Below are 15,215 nucleotides of genomic sequence, written 5' to 3' on the forward strand. Positions count from 1 at the left end.
TATTTGTTTAATTGACCTTTTTGTAAAGGTTCCGAGGACAACATAGTAAGGGATGCTCATTCATCTCTCTGCCAGTGCTTTCTGCGGTCTCTTCAGTTAGTTCTATCAGGCACTTCTGGCAATCTGGAGCGGCAGCCGGCTGGGCGGCGAGGAAACCGCTGCACGGATCCCGCCTCCCAGCACACGCAGTCGGCAGTTGCAGCCTCCAAGACCGCGGTGCCACCAAACCAAGCGCCGGACGCGGTGGCGCGCGCCTGTAATCCCAGCTCCCCGGGAGGCTGAGGTCGGCGGATCGTGGGTGCTCGGGGGTTCGGGGCTACGGCGCTGTGTGGAGCGGGCGTCCGCACCGGGCCTGGCACCAACATGGGACTCCCGGGGGAGCCCGGGGGTACCAGGTTGTCTAAGGAGGGGGGGACCAGGCCCAGGCCGGACACGGAGCAGGTCAAACTCCCCGTGTTGGGCGGCGGTGGGACCGCGCCTGCGAGCAACGCTTGCAGTTCCGCCCGGGACATCCGACGAGACCCGGTCTCTTTTAACTTCCAATTTCGGGATTTCTTTAAAAAAATCAACAGCATTATTTCTGCATACAGAAGACCACGTGAGTTCACTGGCGGGACTGGTATATGCTACCCTTTGCTCGATCTTCATTTTTTTTCCCCCCCTCAGGGAATGATGATTCATTCAGTCAGTGGGAGCCGGAAGAAACTTGTTAGTGACTTATTATCTTGGAAATTTCTCCATGTTGCACTCTTCCTTTCCCCAAACAACAAGACGGTAGTCTGTATTGCACTTTGCAAATGCAGTTGCATAAGAATTTAACAAAGATTATTCGCTAGGCCAAACTTTAGTCAGGCTTCTGAATCTTCTGCTAGGCCCATCTGTGCACTTCCTTGTAACGTCCAGTTTTAGCAAAGAACCCTGCCAAGTCAGTTTAGCAAGAACCCCCATATCATCTATGTTTAACCTCCATTTCTGATCAGGCTCCTCATTCTCCACCATCCCCCAGATGATTGATGTCCGATTACCTTGTCCTGTCTTCAGCAATAATCCTGTTAGGTTTGTTTAGCCAGAATTCCCCTTACCTCTGAGGTTTTCTCTTGGTAATTTCCTGTCCACTGACCACCACACACTGCCCCTTGGCTATAAATTCCCACTTGCCCATGCTATATTCAGAACTGAGGCCGATCTCTTTCCCTCACTGCAAGACCTTGCGATGGTCCCTGTGCCTATCACGATGGTCCTGAATAGTCTTCCTTATATTGCTTTAAGAAGTATCACTAAATAATTCTTTTAAAAAACAAATTGCATGGCATGACAACTTCATAATCTAAGACAGATTTGGAAAAGGTTTGAACTTCCAGCTTTTTCAGGAACTTCCCACATAAAAACCTGTACACAACTATTCTTATCGGATTGGATAAAACACCTAAAGAGACATTTCACCGAAGAAGATATACAGATGGCAAACGAGCACATAAAAATGTTTTCAACATGCTTAGCACTAGGGAAATACAAATTACAACCACAATGAGATATCACTATACATCTATCAGAATGACTCAAATAAAAATAGTGGCAACAACCAAATGCTGATGAGGCTGTATACATGTAGGTGGGAATGTGAAATGTAGCTGTTCTGGAAAACAGTTGGCAGTTTCTTAAAAAGTGAAATGTGCAAGTACCATACCACCCGGCAGCTGCACTCCTGGACATTTATCTTGGATAAACGAAGATTTATATTAACACAAAACCAGTATGCAAATGTTTATGGTAGCTTTATTTGTAAAAGTCAAAAGCTGAAAATGACTCAAATGTCCTTCAGCAGGTGAATGTTCAAACTGGTAAACTCATACCATGGAATACTGGTGAGCAAGAAATAAGAATGAACTATTGATGCTGAACAACCTAGATGACTCTCTAGAGAATTACACTGAGTGCAAAAAGCCAATCCTAATAGGTTACATAATGTATGATTCCATTTTCATAACATTCTTGAAACGACAAAATCATAAAAGTGAAAAACAGATTACTAGTTGCCAGAGGTTGAGGCAGGGACAGAAGGGAAGTGGGTGTGGCTGTAAAAGGGCAAAAAGGAATCCTTGTGGTGATGGAAATGTTTTGCATCTTGACTTTATCAATATCAATATCAATATCCTGATTGTGATTTTGTACTATAGTTTTGCAAGATGTTACCATCGAGGGCAAGCAGGTAAAGGTGACATGGGATCTCTCCGTATTATTTCTTATAAACTGCATGTGAATCTACGACTACCTAAAAATTAAACATTTAATTTTAAAAAAGACCAAAGTCATTAAAATTGGAGGGATAGGGAGCTGAAAGGGAACAGCAAGCGAGTATGGAGAAAAATAATGGAGAGTCAAGTTGATACAGGAGATACAAAGAAATTGCTTAGGTAGATAGGGCAAAAGAGTCCTCGGCAGAACTTCTCTTCTAACAAAAAGCAGCCCTAGAAATTATTCCTTTTCTAACAAAGAGCAGCTTGAAAGATGGAGCTGCAGACATAGATAAGGAAGCTGGAAACTTGCATCGGGGAAGGCTGGCAGCTGCACCGATAGAAAAGGTCTACCTGGGGGCGAGGCATGTCCACCACGAGGCTCCACCTTCCCTTTTTTGTTAGCATGTGTACAGTAAGAAAGAAATGGGCAACATGGAGAAGTTCAGGCAGAGAACCCACCTGCATAATAACAGATTGGGGTGAGGGTTGCCAGAGATTCACCCCCTATGCTGTTGGCACACCTGGTCCTAACTGGGTTTTTCGTGCCCTATGTAGATCAGACACCATCTCCCCACTAGCTCATCTGTAAAACCCCCTGCATTTCACCGCATTTCGGCAACCCATTTTTCCAGGACCCCTCTCTGTAGCAGAGATATTTTCTTTCTTTCCCCTATTAAATTTCCACTCTTAACCTCACTCTTTGTGTGTCCAGGTCCTTGATCTCTGTGGCTGTGAGACGATGAACCTTGGGTGTCACCCCAGACAACGAGGCTGCTTCAAAATCCCAAAGTCCAAAGGAGGACTGCTTCATAAGGGAAGGATTGTTTATAGGTTGGTATACTGTGCAAAATTAAGTATAGGACCAAAAAGAGCCAAGACATTTGAAAGTTGGAAAGTTGATGGTAATGGTTTCCTGGGATTGGAAGGCAGACCTCCTCCGCTGATGAGCAAATAATGAGGTAAACATTGTTCTTTCAACAGGTTTGGTGCGGAGTGGAAGGAAAGAGTCTGAGGATAATGCATAAGGTCATGTGTTCCATTTTTGTTGTCCAAAGATGGAGGTTTAGACATTCTGTAATTTGAAGAGAGGCACGTAAGGAGGAGAGAGATGAAAGACACAAGCATAGAGCAAAATACAATAGGTAGAGGGTTCAAAAGCTCAGATGGAATATTAAGTAGACTTGGAAATGAGAGACCATTCCTCCGAGTAGGAAGACAGGGGTTGAATATGCCAAGAGCTAGCAAATTAGGAGGTTAGGAAAAAGGTGGCTGAGGGAATATGCCAGCTGTCTCCCTTTCACAGCTCAGCAGCCATCCCGCCCCTCCCCCACCTCTAGCAAGTAGCCACTTTTTCAACAGCTTAGGAGGCTCCTTCTTCCAGGAAACTTCCCTTCAGTTCACCGGCCGTGCCTCTCTCTATCCTTTTCCTCGGAGCACGCTGTGCTATGATCAAGGCATTGTTTGACCCCTGTGACCCACACGTACACATCCAGGTCTCCTGGAGCCAGAAGGTCTGAGACAACAGGAAAACCACAAAAGAAGAAAAACAGTTCCTGTCTTAGCTGATTAGCCAACCTTGCGACCGTCTACCATTGTAACATGCTCTACCCTAACTGATCAATCAACTTCGTGACACTGTGCTCTGTGACGCCTCCCACCTTGTGATAATGTACCTTGTGACATTCTTCCCCTGCCCGCAATAAACGGGCCCTTACTGTATCTTTCCACTGCTTACTCCTAAGCCATAAAACTAGCTCCAATCCCACCACCCTCCAGTGGTGGGACTCCCTTTTCGGACTCAGCCCGCTCGGACCCGAGTGAATAAACAGCCTTGTTGCTCACACTTAGCTTGTTCAGGTTGTCTCCAGTTAGACGCGCGCATAACACTAACAATTCACTTAATAAATATTTATTGAGGGAACGTAGGTCGAAAATAAAATGTAATTGGTATCGCTCAAGATTAAACTTCTTTCAGTACGTTTGCCTTTTCCTCTTTTATCTAGTGAGACGTTGAAACCCATACCTAGAGTTCTGCTACAGAAATAAACGTATCCCACAGTGTTCTTGCGATTTCCTTTATGAATTTGAGGAAAATGTGCCCCCATTTTAGGTTCCAAGGAGGGTTTCTGTATTGTAGAAGGAAAATTCAGTGTTTGTATTGCCGTGGGCTCAAAAAGCATGGGCTCTCATGCCGAAACCCGGGATCGAACCAGGGACCTTTAGATCTTCAGTCTAACGCTCTCCCAACTGAGCTATTTCGGCTCCGCCCACGTCGCTTAAAAACAGGGCTTAATGAATTTATTACTTATGTTTTTTATTTACTATTAGGTATTTATTAAAAGAAACAAAACAAAAAAACCCACAATGACATATTCTCCGAAGGAACCAAAGACAAATTAAAAAATTACTTTGTTCTTCAAATGGCTCACCACTTTATGCAAAGAAAAGCAAGAAGACAATTACAAATTAATGCTACAATTTATTCCCAGTTGAATGCACACATCGAAACAGAGCACGTTCCATCATCCTGTTACGAACTTCCCAAATTACTCTGATGGCATTGCCACGCCCTCTGCCGTCCAGATTTTATGGGTTGGTGCAAAACAGGAGGTCAGTGAATACGAGAGCATGACCTTGCACTAACTCGTCGGAAAAGTAGAAGTCAACTGTGTGCATATGTGTTGAGTTCTCGCTTCATCAAAAGATTTTAGTAACAGCGTTGTAACTTCCCTGGTGGTCTAGTGGTTAGGATTCGGCGCTCTCACCGCCGCGGCCCGGGTTCGATTCCCGGTCAGGGAACGGGTTTTTCTATTTTAACCTCCAAATTCTTTCATCCAGGAACGAAATCTATGAGTAAACAGCAAATTGTGGATAAGTTAACTTTCAATTTTCATATGAGGCGTTTTCTGCATAGAAAACGCCTGTTCCTGTTTTAGTATTCCAGGTACAAAATGACAACCAATGTAATTTTCAATTATTTTAAAACACTTATTAATGAATACTTAATCTAGCGTAGACCGAGTGTCCGGCATTGTTCTAACTAAGCGCTTTAACATTTTTAACTCTTTCAATTGGGTGATTCAGTCAGCGGGAAATTCCGGAGACAATCCATTAGGAGCTAGTTGAGATTAGCATAACCTTTTGAAAAGACAGTTATGAAGATGACAGAGAAGAAATGGGGAAGTCGTTTCTGGGAGATTTGATCGCTGTGTTCAAGCTTCTGAAGCTGCTAGAGCCTCGGTGGTTTAGACACCTACTCTGTCTTCCTCGGATTTTTCCGTAAGTTTCACGCTGCTCCAACTGGGCGCTAGGGGATAGCCCTAGAAATACCTACACAGTAGTTTAATATTCTGGGCCAAAGCAGTTTCGGGACTGCTTCATCTCTCCAGCGCTTCTACCTTTCTTCCCCTATGAAGGTAAAAATTATGTTCTTTTCCTAAGAGAGGATAGGAGAAGGTTATAAACATGAAATTAAAACCTGCTGTCACAAAACTGAGAAACAGGCAAACAATGCATTCAGCATCATCTCTGAATGCACATTTGATAAATTTACCGATAGCTACTGGAGAAAAAGCAGACTTTTTGTTTCTCTCCTGACAAGGTTTGGTGACTCTGTGCTAACTGATTCCTGTCTGACAGTATTGAGGCACGAATCTTTGTTTCTTGGTCTGTCTAAAGAGCAGCTATTGCTTATTATGCTTATTATTTCTTTCTTATATCTGATAAGAGTTTGGGGCACGTATGACTTCTCTACAAGTTTCCAAACAAAGATCATGGTGCTCCTGATCTTATTTCACCAACAAATGGAATATGTGATTTTTTTGTTTGTTTTTTGAAATGGAGTCTCTCTCTGTCCCCCAGGCTGGAGTGCAGTGGCCCGATCTCAGCTCACTGCAACCTCCGTTTCCCGGGTTCAAGCAATTCTCCTGTCTCGGCCTCCCGAGTAGCTGGGATTAAAGGCACGTGCCACCACTCCAGGTTAATTTTTGTATTTTTAGTAGAGACGGGGTTTCACCATGTTGGCCAGGCTGGTCTCGAACTCCTGACCTCAAGTGACCCACCCGCCTCAGCTTCCCGAAGTGCTGCGATTACAGGCGTGAGCCACCGCTTCCAGTCAGGATGTGATGTTTTTATGCTCAAGTTAAATGAAGCAGGACCTTTTCTAATTAATTGCACTTTCTCTTCTCTTCCCTTGCTCCATATATTCACAGTTTCCAAAACTTCCTTGAGATGGGACACTCTTTTGTCATCTTGTCAGTTCTGTCCTTGAATTAATAAACTTTGACACATACATAAGATCAATTTGCCTAAGAAATTTTATTTTGTCATAGACATAAAAGTAATATGGTTTGTAAAATTCCTGTATATACGGAAGCCTTTTAATCTAATGTTTCATAGGAATTCAACCCTCTAGGCCTGCTGGTGATCAGTTCTTGAAAAGCACCCTCTTCTCATGATATCACACGTTGTCTCCTCTATGTGCAGCAAGAATCTCTTGCTTCATTAGTTTTTATGCCTCTGCTTTCAGAAAACAGTCTGGTTGGGACCCCTGTGAAAGGAACTGTCTGGGTTAACTTATCTTGATTAATGCCTCTTTTTTTTTTTCTTTTCTTTTCTTTCATTTTCCACATAAAGCTAATTGGATTAGAGATGAGGAACTCTTCTTCGAATGCTACCATTTTCTTTCCTTCTCATATGAGCTATTATTCATTGTCCATAGGAAAAAAAATTCCCTAATTTTGGCACGGTAAGTTCTGTTTATTCACCAGACTTGCTACTGTTTACTTGTCAGCTCAGAAAGAACGTCGAAAAAATATAACAAAACCAAAATATGCATCAAGACAAGAGGAGGAAAGAGAATGTGAATGACTACTAAAAAAAAAAAAAAAGTCAACAGCTAGGGTCAAGGAATCAATCTGTAAATATTCAGAGCCAGTAGGCTTGTACTACACTAGTCACTATGGAAAATGAAAAACGACCAAGACAGAAATCTCACCTCTTAACACCCCCCAAATCCCAATTTTCTCAATTGTAAAATGGGAATAAAAGTATTACAGTATTTACTATATAAAGTTGCGATGAGTCAATAACATAATACACAAAAGCAGTCAGCCAATTATCCAAATCCGTGTTATTAATATTATCATCATCATCATTCTTCTCACCGTACTTGGGGAATGAAGGAGGCAGACACTGTGAGTAAGTTTTCCTTTTCTTTTTTTTTTTTTTTTTGAGACAGAGTCTCGCTCTGTCGCCCAGGCTGGAGTGCAGTGGCGCTATCTCGGCTCACTGCAAGCTCTGCATCCTGGGTTCACGCCATTCTCCTGTTTCAGCCTCCAGGTAGCTGGGCCTACCGGCGCCCACCACCACGCCCGGCTAATTTTTTGTATTTTTAGTAGAGACGGGGTTTCACCGTGTTAGCCAGGATGGTCTCGATCTCCTGACCTGGTGATCCGCCCGCCTCGGCCTCCCAAAGTGCTGGGATTACAGGCGTGAGCCACCGCGCCCCGCCAAGTGAGTAAGTTTTCTATTGGGCACAAAGAGTCACCTGCTAAAATGAAGTGTGGAAAAATACAATGGGGTGTGTGTGTGTGTGTGACAGAGAGGGAGATTTGGAGGTGGGGTGGGGAAGACCCTATTTGAAGTGGGCTTTGAAGAATGAACAAGATTTTTATTAGGGAACAAAATGGAAACCAGCATTCCAGAACAAGCGATCAGGAGAAGCAAAAGCGCGGAGTTGTGAAAGCTCTTAGATTGTTCAGAACTTTGAATTGTGAACTATATATAAACCTGGAAAATCCCGGTTAACTATGGGATGGCATCAAGATTTCAATTTCAAGCTTTCTGGTCATGCACAGTAAAGCTGGAATTAGAGTTCCTTACTTATGGCAGTTGCTGACAAGTCCGTACAGGTACGGAAGTGCTTCCCAGAAAATTCCTCAAGTTGGTAGGTCCTAGGGAATCAGTTTAGTTCTAAAGAGAGGACTCATCAGAGATCTGTTCAACTTCCAGAAATCTGTGAGGATAGCTCCAAATCTCACTCTCATGCCCAGCCTATCAAACAAAGCAAACCGGTTGGACTGAAGCTGTGGGATCCGGACTGAAATAGAACCAGCGAGAAAGGCAGTCCTCCTCGATTCCTAGAGAGAACACATTCAGCCGGCAGTTGGATAGAGCGTACTAGCAAGTGCCTCGCCAGGGCGGGGGAGCAGGGACACATTCCTGTCCGGTTTACATTCCTCCTCTGGCCGAGGAGGGAGGGTCGCTTGAAGCCTCGGATTTCGAGATCAGCCAGGACAAAAAAGCGAGATCCCCGTTTCTACCAAAAAGTGGGGGGGAGTAGGGGGGAAGAGAGAGAGAAAGGAAAAGAAAGAGAAAGAAAAGAAAGAAAGAAAAGCTAGGCGCGGTCACGTGTACTTGTAGTTCCAGCTGCTCGGAGGCTGAGGCGGGAGGATCTCTTGAGCCCCGAAGTTCGAGGCCGCAATGAGCTCTGATCGTGGCAGAGCGAGGCCCTGGCTCAAATACATACATACTTTGTTCAGACTTTGTGTGCCCTTACTCTTTCCTCAGGTGCACGCTTGGGCTCGTTACTGCTCAGAATTTTAGAATCACAGATCCAGCTGTGATCAGGCAGCTGCAGCTGTCAGGTACCACCACTACCTACGCGATTGATCCGTGGGAGAAACCCTCCTACTCTTTTCTTTCTCCTTTGTCCTTCTCATTCCTGACCCCTTCAGGATTCTCAGGCTTCCCTCCGGGAGGTAGGGATTCTATAGAGAGAGGGGTTGTGGGGGTGGTTCTGTTGCGGGTTCAATCCCTCCCGCGGCCCCCCTACAACCCAAATTGTCTTTCTCTTTTCAGACTTTTCTCCAGTCTTGTCTCGCTCCAACCTCCTACCCCCACCCCATTCCTCAGTGCATTCGTGAATTTCTCCAAGCAGGCCTTTCCAGATCGACACTAAGTTCCAATCCCGAGCTGTGTGACCCAGCACCAATTCAGTCACGATGATGACTTGCGATTGCTTAATCAGTTTGCCTTTCCTCCTAGCTGTGAGGGTGAGGACCGCCGGTGTCAGCGTTCGTTCTGAATACTCAGTGCTCAGGCACAGAGTAGGCATTCAGTCAATACTTGTTGAACGGGTTAATGAATTCCTGATGTTCACTGGTTGATATCGTCACTTTCAAATAATTTCTGCCATTTTTCTATTTTGTTTTCACCCTCCTAGTTTACTGTGCAGGATTGCAAACACCAGAGAGAAAATCAGTCTCTGGATTGATGCCTTTGATGGACCAAGATGCAGCTGATGAAGCATTGAACCAATTAGCACCTAGCAGGAGGGCACCCTTGGTCTGTGTCCTTGAAGGTTAAAGCTGTCAAAAAGTGGTCTCCCTCAAGTTCGGCCATCTTGCTCTCAGAGATCTAGAACTGGTAGGAGAATATAGCCTTGATAGTGGAGAGGAGACTATTGCTGTTGTGAGGGACTGAGAGAACCAGGCAGAGAGCCCAGATTGACACAGCAGGTGAGAAAAGAGGCGCGCCTATCTTGGGGAATACGGAGGAACGGAGGAAGGTGAGACCAGGAGAAAGAGCAGGGGGGCGGGTGAGCAGGCCGGGCGCCGTGGCTCACGCCTGTAATCCCAGCACTTTGGGAGGCCCAGGCAGGCGGATCACAAGGTCAGGAGTTCGAGACCAGCCTGGCCAATATGGTGAAACCCTGTCTCTACTAAAAATACAAAAATTAGCTGGGCGTGGTGGCAGGTGCCTGTAGTCCCAGCTACTCGGAAGGCTGAGGCAGGAGAATCGCTTGAACCCGGAACCCGGGAGGCAGAGGTTGCGGTGAGCCGAGATGGCGCCATTGCACTCTAGCCTGGGCGACGGACTGAGACTTCGTCTCAAAAAAGGGAGTGACTATGTTGCTTTTGCTTTCTTGGAAGTCTTTTTTCTTAGTAATTTTCCTAAAGTAATTTCCTTAGGAAATAATGTATTGCTAAGAGTATTGCAACTTTTAGTATTGACGAGGTGCTTTTACTGAATCAGCCCATTTTTGATTTTTTTTTTTTTTTTTGTGGTGAAGGCCATATGAAGACAAAGCAGAGGGATATTTGTAGGTGCTGACCTTGAAGGCTGGAGAGATGTGGCTATAAGTCAACAAACAACCACCAGAAGCTGGAAAAGGCCAGGATAGGGTTTTACTCTAAAGTTTCTAGAGGGAGCTGGACCCAGCCCACACCTTGATTTTGGCCCACATACTGATTGTGGATTTCTGGCCTTCGGACTTGTAAAAGAATACATATCTGTTGTTTTTAGACAGACAGTTTCTGATAATTTGTTACAGTAGCCACAGGAAATTAACACCAGGCACTATGCAGTAAATTCCGTATGAACAACTCAAGTATAAGAATTTGTAAGACAGCCGGGCGCGGTGGCTCACGCCTGTAATCCCAGCACTTTGGGAGGCTGAGGCGGGCGGATTACCTGAGGTCGGGAGTTCCAGACCAGCCTGACCAACATGGAGAAACCCCCATCTCTACTAAAAATACAAAATTAGCCGGGCTTGGTAGCGCATGCCTGTGATCCCAGCTACTCGGGAGGCAGAGGCGGGAGAATTGCTTGAACCTGGGAGGCGGAGGTTGCGGTGAGCCGAGATCGCGATATTGGACTCCAGTCTGGGCAACAAGAGCGAAACTCCGTCTCCAAAAAAAAAAAAAAAAAAAAGAATTTGTAAGACAGCCTAGTTTCCACTGGCATATTGGATAAAAACTTCTGTCAGCAGTGATTTTAATGACGATGAATGACAAAACAATAAGAAACTCCAGCGCTAGTTAACTTTCTTTATTATGATCTTATTTGTCATAATTTTTTGCACAATGCGTTTTTATTTTAGGACTCAGTCAAAATTTTGGGCCAAGGAGACCGACGCGCTGTCGCCTGCACTAAGAGAAACGCAACGAACAACTTTATCAATGCATTGCATTATACTATAGCAGCAATTATACGTTTAAATGATTCGAATCTTGAGGTTTCAAACTGAACCGTCTTGTGCCTTTTGCCTGGGGGGCATTTCTGCGGAGACCGCGGGTCACCTTCTGAATTTTACCTTCATAAACAGCAACGACTGCGCTCTTTCGCACGGCGCCCGGTTTTTTCGTAGCGTTCCCTCGGCCAAAACCACTTGAAACTCGCTCAGCGGCGTCGGGGCTCCAGCCAGGCGTCACCTTCCACGGCGAACCTGCGAACCACAGCTTTCCTGGGTTCTTTCCCTGGGGCTTTCCGTCCGCGTGGCCGCTTCCTCTTACATCGGTGACACAAGGGAAGGGCGTCTAGGATCCGCCGGTTTCCTTCCTCACTGCTCCCATCAGTGCGAAAGCAACGTGTTGGGGGGTCGGGGTGTGTGGCGGCTGAACAGCTCTGCCTGAAGTCCTCTGATGGCGCTGGAGGGAGCTCAGAGAAGAGGTCATGGGGAGAAGGCACACCTTAAACGCCGTAGGGGGCGACATTCCCTAATGGGAAAAAAGACACACCTTAAACACCGTAGGGGGCGACATTCTCTACTAGGGAAAATGCGGAAGAACACACTCACACTCCATGGTAGCGTGGCCGAGCGGTCTAAGGCGCTGGATTAAGGCTCCAGTCTCTTCGGGGGCGTGGGTTCGAATCCCACCGCTGCCAAGTGCTTTTCATTCTCACTAGGGACTTTTTTTAGGAGAATCACTTTCCAAATGTTCAGTATGAATGGTTCTTACGTATCAATCCCATTCTTATCCTCTTCGACTTCTGTTTACCGCGGAGCCAGAGATAACCACACCCAGAACTATGTTCCCCCATTATTTAGAGGACGGTGTACTCCAGGCGCCTCAGATATAGCAATGAGTGCCACAAGCAAAAAAAAAACCTTAATGGCACATACTTAGTGCAGTGGCACGATCTCGGCTCACTGTAACCTCCGCCTTACCGGTTCAAGCGATTCTCCTGCCTCAGTCTCCCGAGTGGCTGGGATTACAGGTGCGCGCCACCACGCCCTGGCTAATTTTTGTATTTTTAGTAGAGACGGGGTTTCGCCATGTTGGTCAGGCTGGTCTCGAACTCCTGGGCTCAAGTGATCCTCCATCCTCGGCCTCCCACAGTGCTGGAATTACAGGCGTGGGCCACCGCGGGCAGCCTGAAGGATTAATTTATGTTTGGAATCAGCTGCTGTTCTTCCTCCAGCCTCTCTGTAGTGTGCTCACTTCACACTTGGAACCATAGTTATATGGTCTAGAGAAGAGACAACTCTAGGGAAAGTGCCAGTGCCTTGCCTTACCCTACAACTGCCAGACACACCCAGCCAGGTACCTTCTCTGTGGGCTTCTCGGTACCCCATATCTCTGTGGTTTCCGGGGGAGCCCTCTCTCTCCTCGGAGCAGTTCTCTCTGCATACTTCCGGTCTGTCTCTCATTCTCTAGACCTCAGCTTGTAAGTTGTTTCTCCTTGGAAGCCTTCCCTAATCTCCTTCTCTTCCTCTTTCCAGCTTCATAAAGTTTGGGAGGGTATGGAGAGGATATGGAAGGGAACAGCACAGAACGTCCTTGCCCCACGGAACTCAAAGAGTTTAGCGGAGTTCGCGTGGGGGTTCACAAGGATTAGGTAAGTTATTGCCCTAATATGGGGCAAACTCTACTAAAAAGGAGATAGCTTTCTATGTGTAGATTTTGAATGATGTTCCAGATTTAAGAGAATAAAAATAAAATAATATGAATTGTATGTTAGAAAGAAGGACTGTCACAGAATTGTTCCCAACTGGGATTACAGGTGCGGGCCACTAGGTCCGGCTAATTTTTGTATTTTTAGTAGAGAGGGGCGTTTTGCCATGTTGGCCAGGCTGGTCTCAAACTCCTGACCTCAAGTGATCCTCCCGCCTGGGACTCCCAAAGTGCTGGGATTACAGGTGTGAGCCACCACGCCTGGCCACCTTTATTGATTTTTGAATGCTAATCCAACTTCTCCATGCTAGAATAATCTTAACTTGTTCAAGACATGTCATCTTTTAAAAAATGTATATTCCTGGATTCTGTTTGTTACTATCTCAAGATTTTTCTCACTACATTCATGAATGATAATAGCCTGTAATTTTTTTTAAAAAAATTTCCTTGTGTTGTTTGTTTTTCCTCATCGTTCCCTAATGGTTTGGTATTAAGGTTATACAGGCCTCATAAAATGAGTTTAACATTGGGATTATTTTTCCTTGCATGTTTAGTAGAATTAACTGGTGAAACCATCTGAGCCTGGAGTTTTCTTTCTGGGAATATATATAATAGGATCTATTTAAATAATTGGTATCAGACTATTCAGATCTTATATTTTTTCCTGTACTAGTTTTAGAAAGAAGAGTCTTCCTAAGGAAATATACTAGATGAACCTGGAAAATCTTTTCACCAGAAAGCAAGGAGGCTACTGAGACTACTTTAGTCATGTTAAACAAAAAAGGCTTGTGCTGACACCTATGAAGTAGTCTTACCCAAATCAAATCTAAATATAGAATTTGATAAAGCCCTTAGATCTAACTAGTAATTTTTAGGACATACAGGGGCAGAGGAACGTGTTAAATACTACCAAAGGTGTGCAATAATAAAATCCAAACTGTGAAACCCCACAGCACCAGCAACCTAGTTAATCATTAAATAAATTTCAAGAAAAAAGAGATATGGGGAGAACTTATATATTAAAATACTTGAGATACATACCAACTAATCACAATGTATTGACCTTATTTGAATACTTTTTTTTTTTTTTTCTGAGACAGGGTCTCACTCTGTCGCCCAGGCTGGAGTGTGGTGGCACGATCACGGCTCACTGCAGCTTTGACCTCCCAAGCTCATCTCCCGAGTACCTGGGACCACAGTCATGCACCACCATGCCTGGCTAATTTTTGAATTTTTTGTAGAGACAGGGTCTTGCTATGTTGCCCAGGCTGGTCTTGAACTCCTGAGCCCAAGTGATCCTCTTGCCTTGGCCTCCCACAGTACTGGGATTACAGGTGTGAGCCATGGTGCCTGGCCTGTTTTTTTTTTTAATGTTAAGAAAAAATGGCATTAGAGAAAAATTTGAACAGTGAATGAATCTTTGATGATGTTGCCAAATAGATAATTTTGTTTAGGTGTGATAACTGTACTAGTGTTAGTTTACTTATATTTTTGGTTTGTTTTTTAGAGATGGGGTCTTGCAATATTGCCCAGGCTAACCTCAAACTTTAGGGCTCAAGGAGTCCTCCCACTTCAGCCTGTTAAGTAGCTGGGACTACAGCATAGGCCATCGTGCCCCTGGCTCTATTATTAGTTTGTTAGTTTGTTTATTTATTTATTTATTTAGAGACTGAGTCACACTCTGTCGCCCAGGCTGGAGGGCAGTGGTGTGATCTCGGCTCACTGCAACTTCTGCCTCCCGGGTTCAAGCAATTCTCCTGCCTCAGCCTCCCGAGTAGCTGGGATTACAGGCGCCTGCCACCACGCCTGGCTAATTTTTGTATTTTTAGTAGAGGCGGGGTTTCACCATGTTGGCCAGGCTGGTTTCGAACTCCTGACCTCAGGCAATCCGTCCACCTCAGCCTCCCAAAAGTGCTGGGATTACAGATGTGAGCCACCGCGCCCGGCCCATATTATTAGTTTTTTTAAACAGTCATTATCTCCTATAGGCAATTAAATACTTATGGATGAAACACAAGTTCTGTCATTTGCTTGAAAATAATCTTAAGCAGAGGGAATGGGTGGGGATACAGATGAAACAAGATTAACCCTGACGTAATAATTGTTGAAGCTGAATGATGTGTCTATGGAGTTCATTTTTCTATTGCCTTTACTCTTGCATGGGTTTGAAATGTTCTATAATAAACTTTATTTTTTATTTATTTATTTTTTTGAGATGGAGTTTCGCTCTTATTGCCCAGGCTGGAGTGCAATGGCATATCTTGGCTCACCGCAACCTCTGCCTCCTGGGTTCAAGCGA

The 15,215-nt window shown here is 44.9% G+C and overlaps 1 long non-coding RNA gene and 3 other non-coding genes across 4 annotated transcripts; 3 read left to right on the plus strand and 1 right to left on the minus strand.

The window, feature by feature from the left end:
- Nucleotides 1-4,426: 4,426 nt before the first annotated feature.
- On the minus strand, nt 4,427-4,499 carry TRNAF-GAA (transfer RNA phenylalanine (anticodon GAA)). Its single transcript has one exon. It is a non-coding gene; the product is annotated as a tRNA-Phe (tRNA).
- Nucleotides 4,500-4,964: 465 nt separating this feature from the next.
- Nucleotides 4,965-5,036, plus strand: TRNAE-CUC (transfer RNA glutamic acid (anticodon CUC)). Its single transcript has one exon. It is a non-coding gene; the product is annotated as a tRNA-Glu (tRNA).
- A 3,573-nt stretch (nt 5,037-8,609) lies between these two features.
- Nucleotides 8,610-11,388, plus strand: LOC129039154 (uncharacterized). The gene is made up of 5 exons (XR_008503273.2): nt 8,610-8,650; nt 8,808-8,998; nt 9,099-9,292; nt 9,463-9,665; nt 11,122-11,388. It is a non-coding gene; the product is annotated as an uncharacterized LOC129039154 (long non-coding RNA).
- Nucleotides 11,389-11,824: 436 nt separating this feature from the next.
- On the plus strand, nt 11,825-11,906 carry TRNAL-AAG (transfer RNA leucine (anticodon AAG)). The gene has a single exon. It is a non-coding gene; the product is annotated as a tRNA-Leu (tRNA).
- Nucleotides 11,907-15,215: the final 3,309 nt, after the last annotated feature.

Source organism: Pongo pygmaeus, chromosome 5, assembly GCF_028885625.2.
Source record: "Pongo pygmaeus isolate AG05252 chromosome 5, NHGRI_mPonPyg2-v2.0_pri, whole genome shotgun sequence".
Taxonomy (NCBI): Eukaryota; Metazoa; Chordata; class Mammalia; order Primates; family Hominidae; genus Pongo; species Pongo pygmaeus.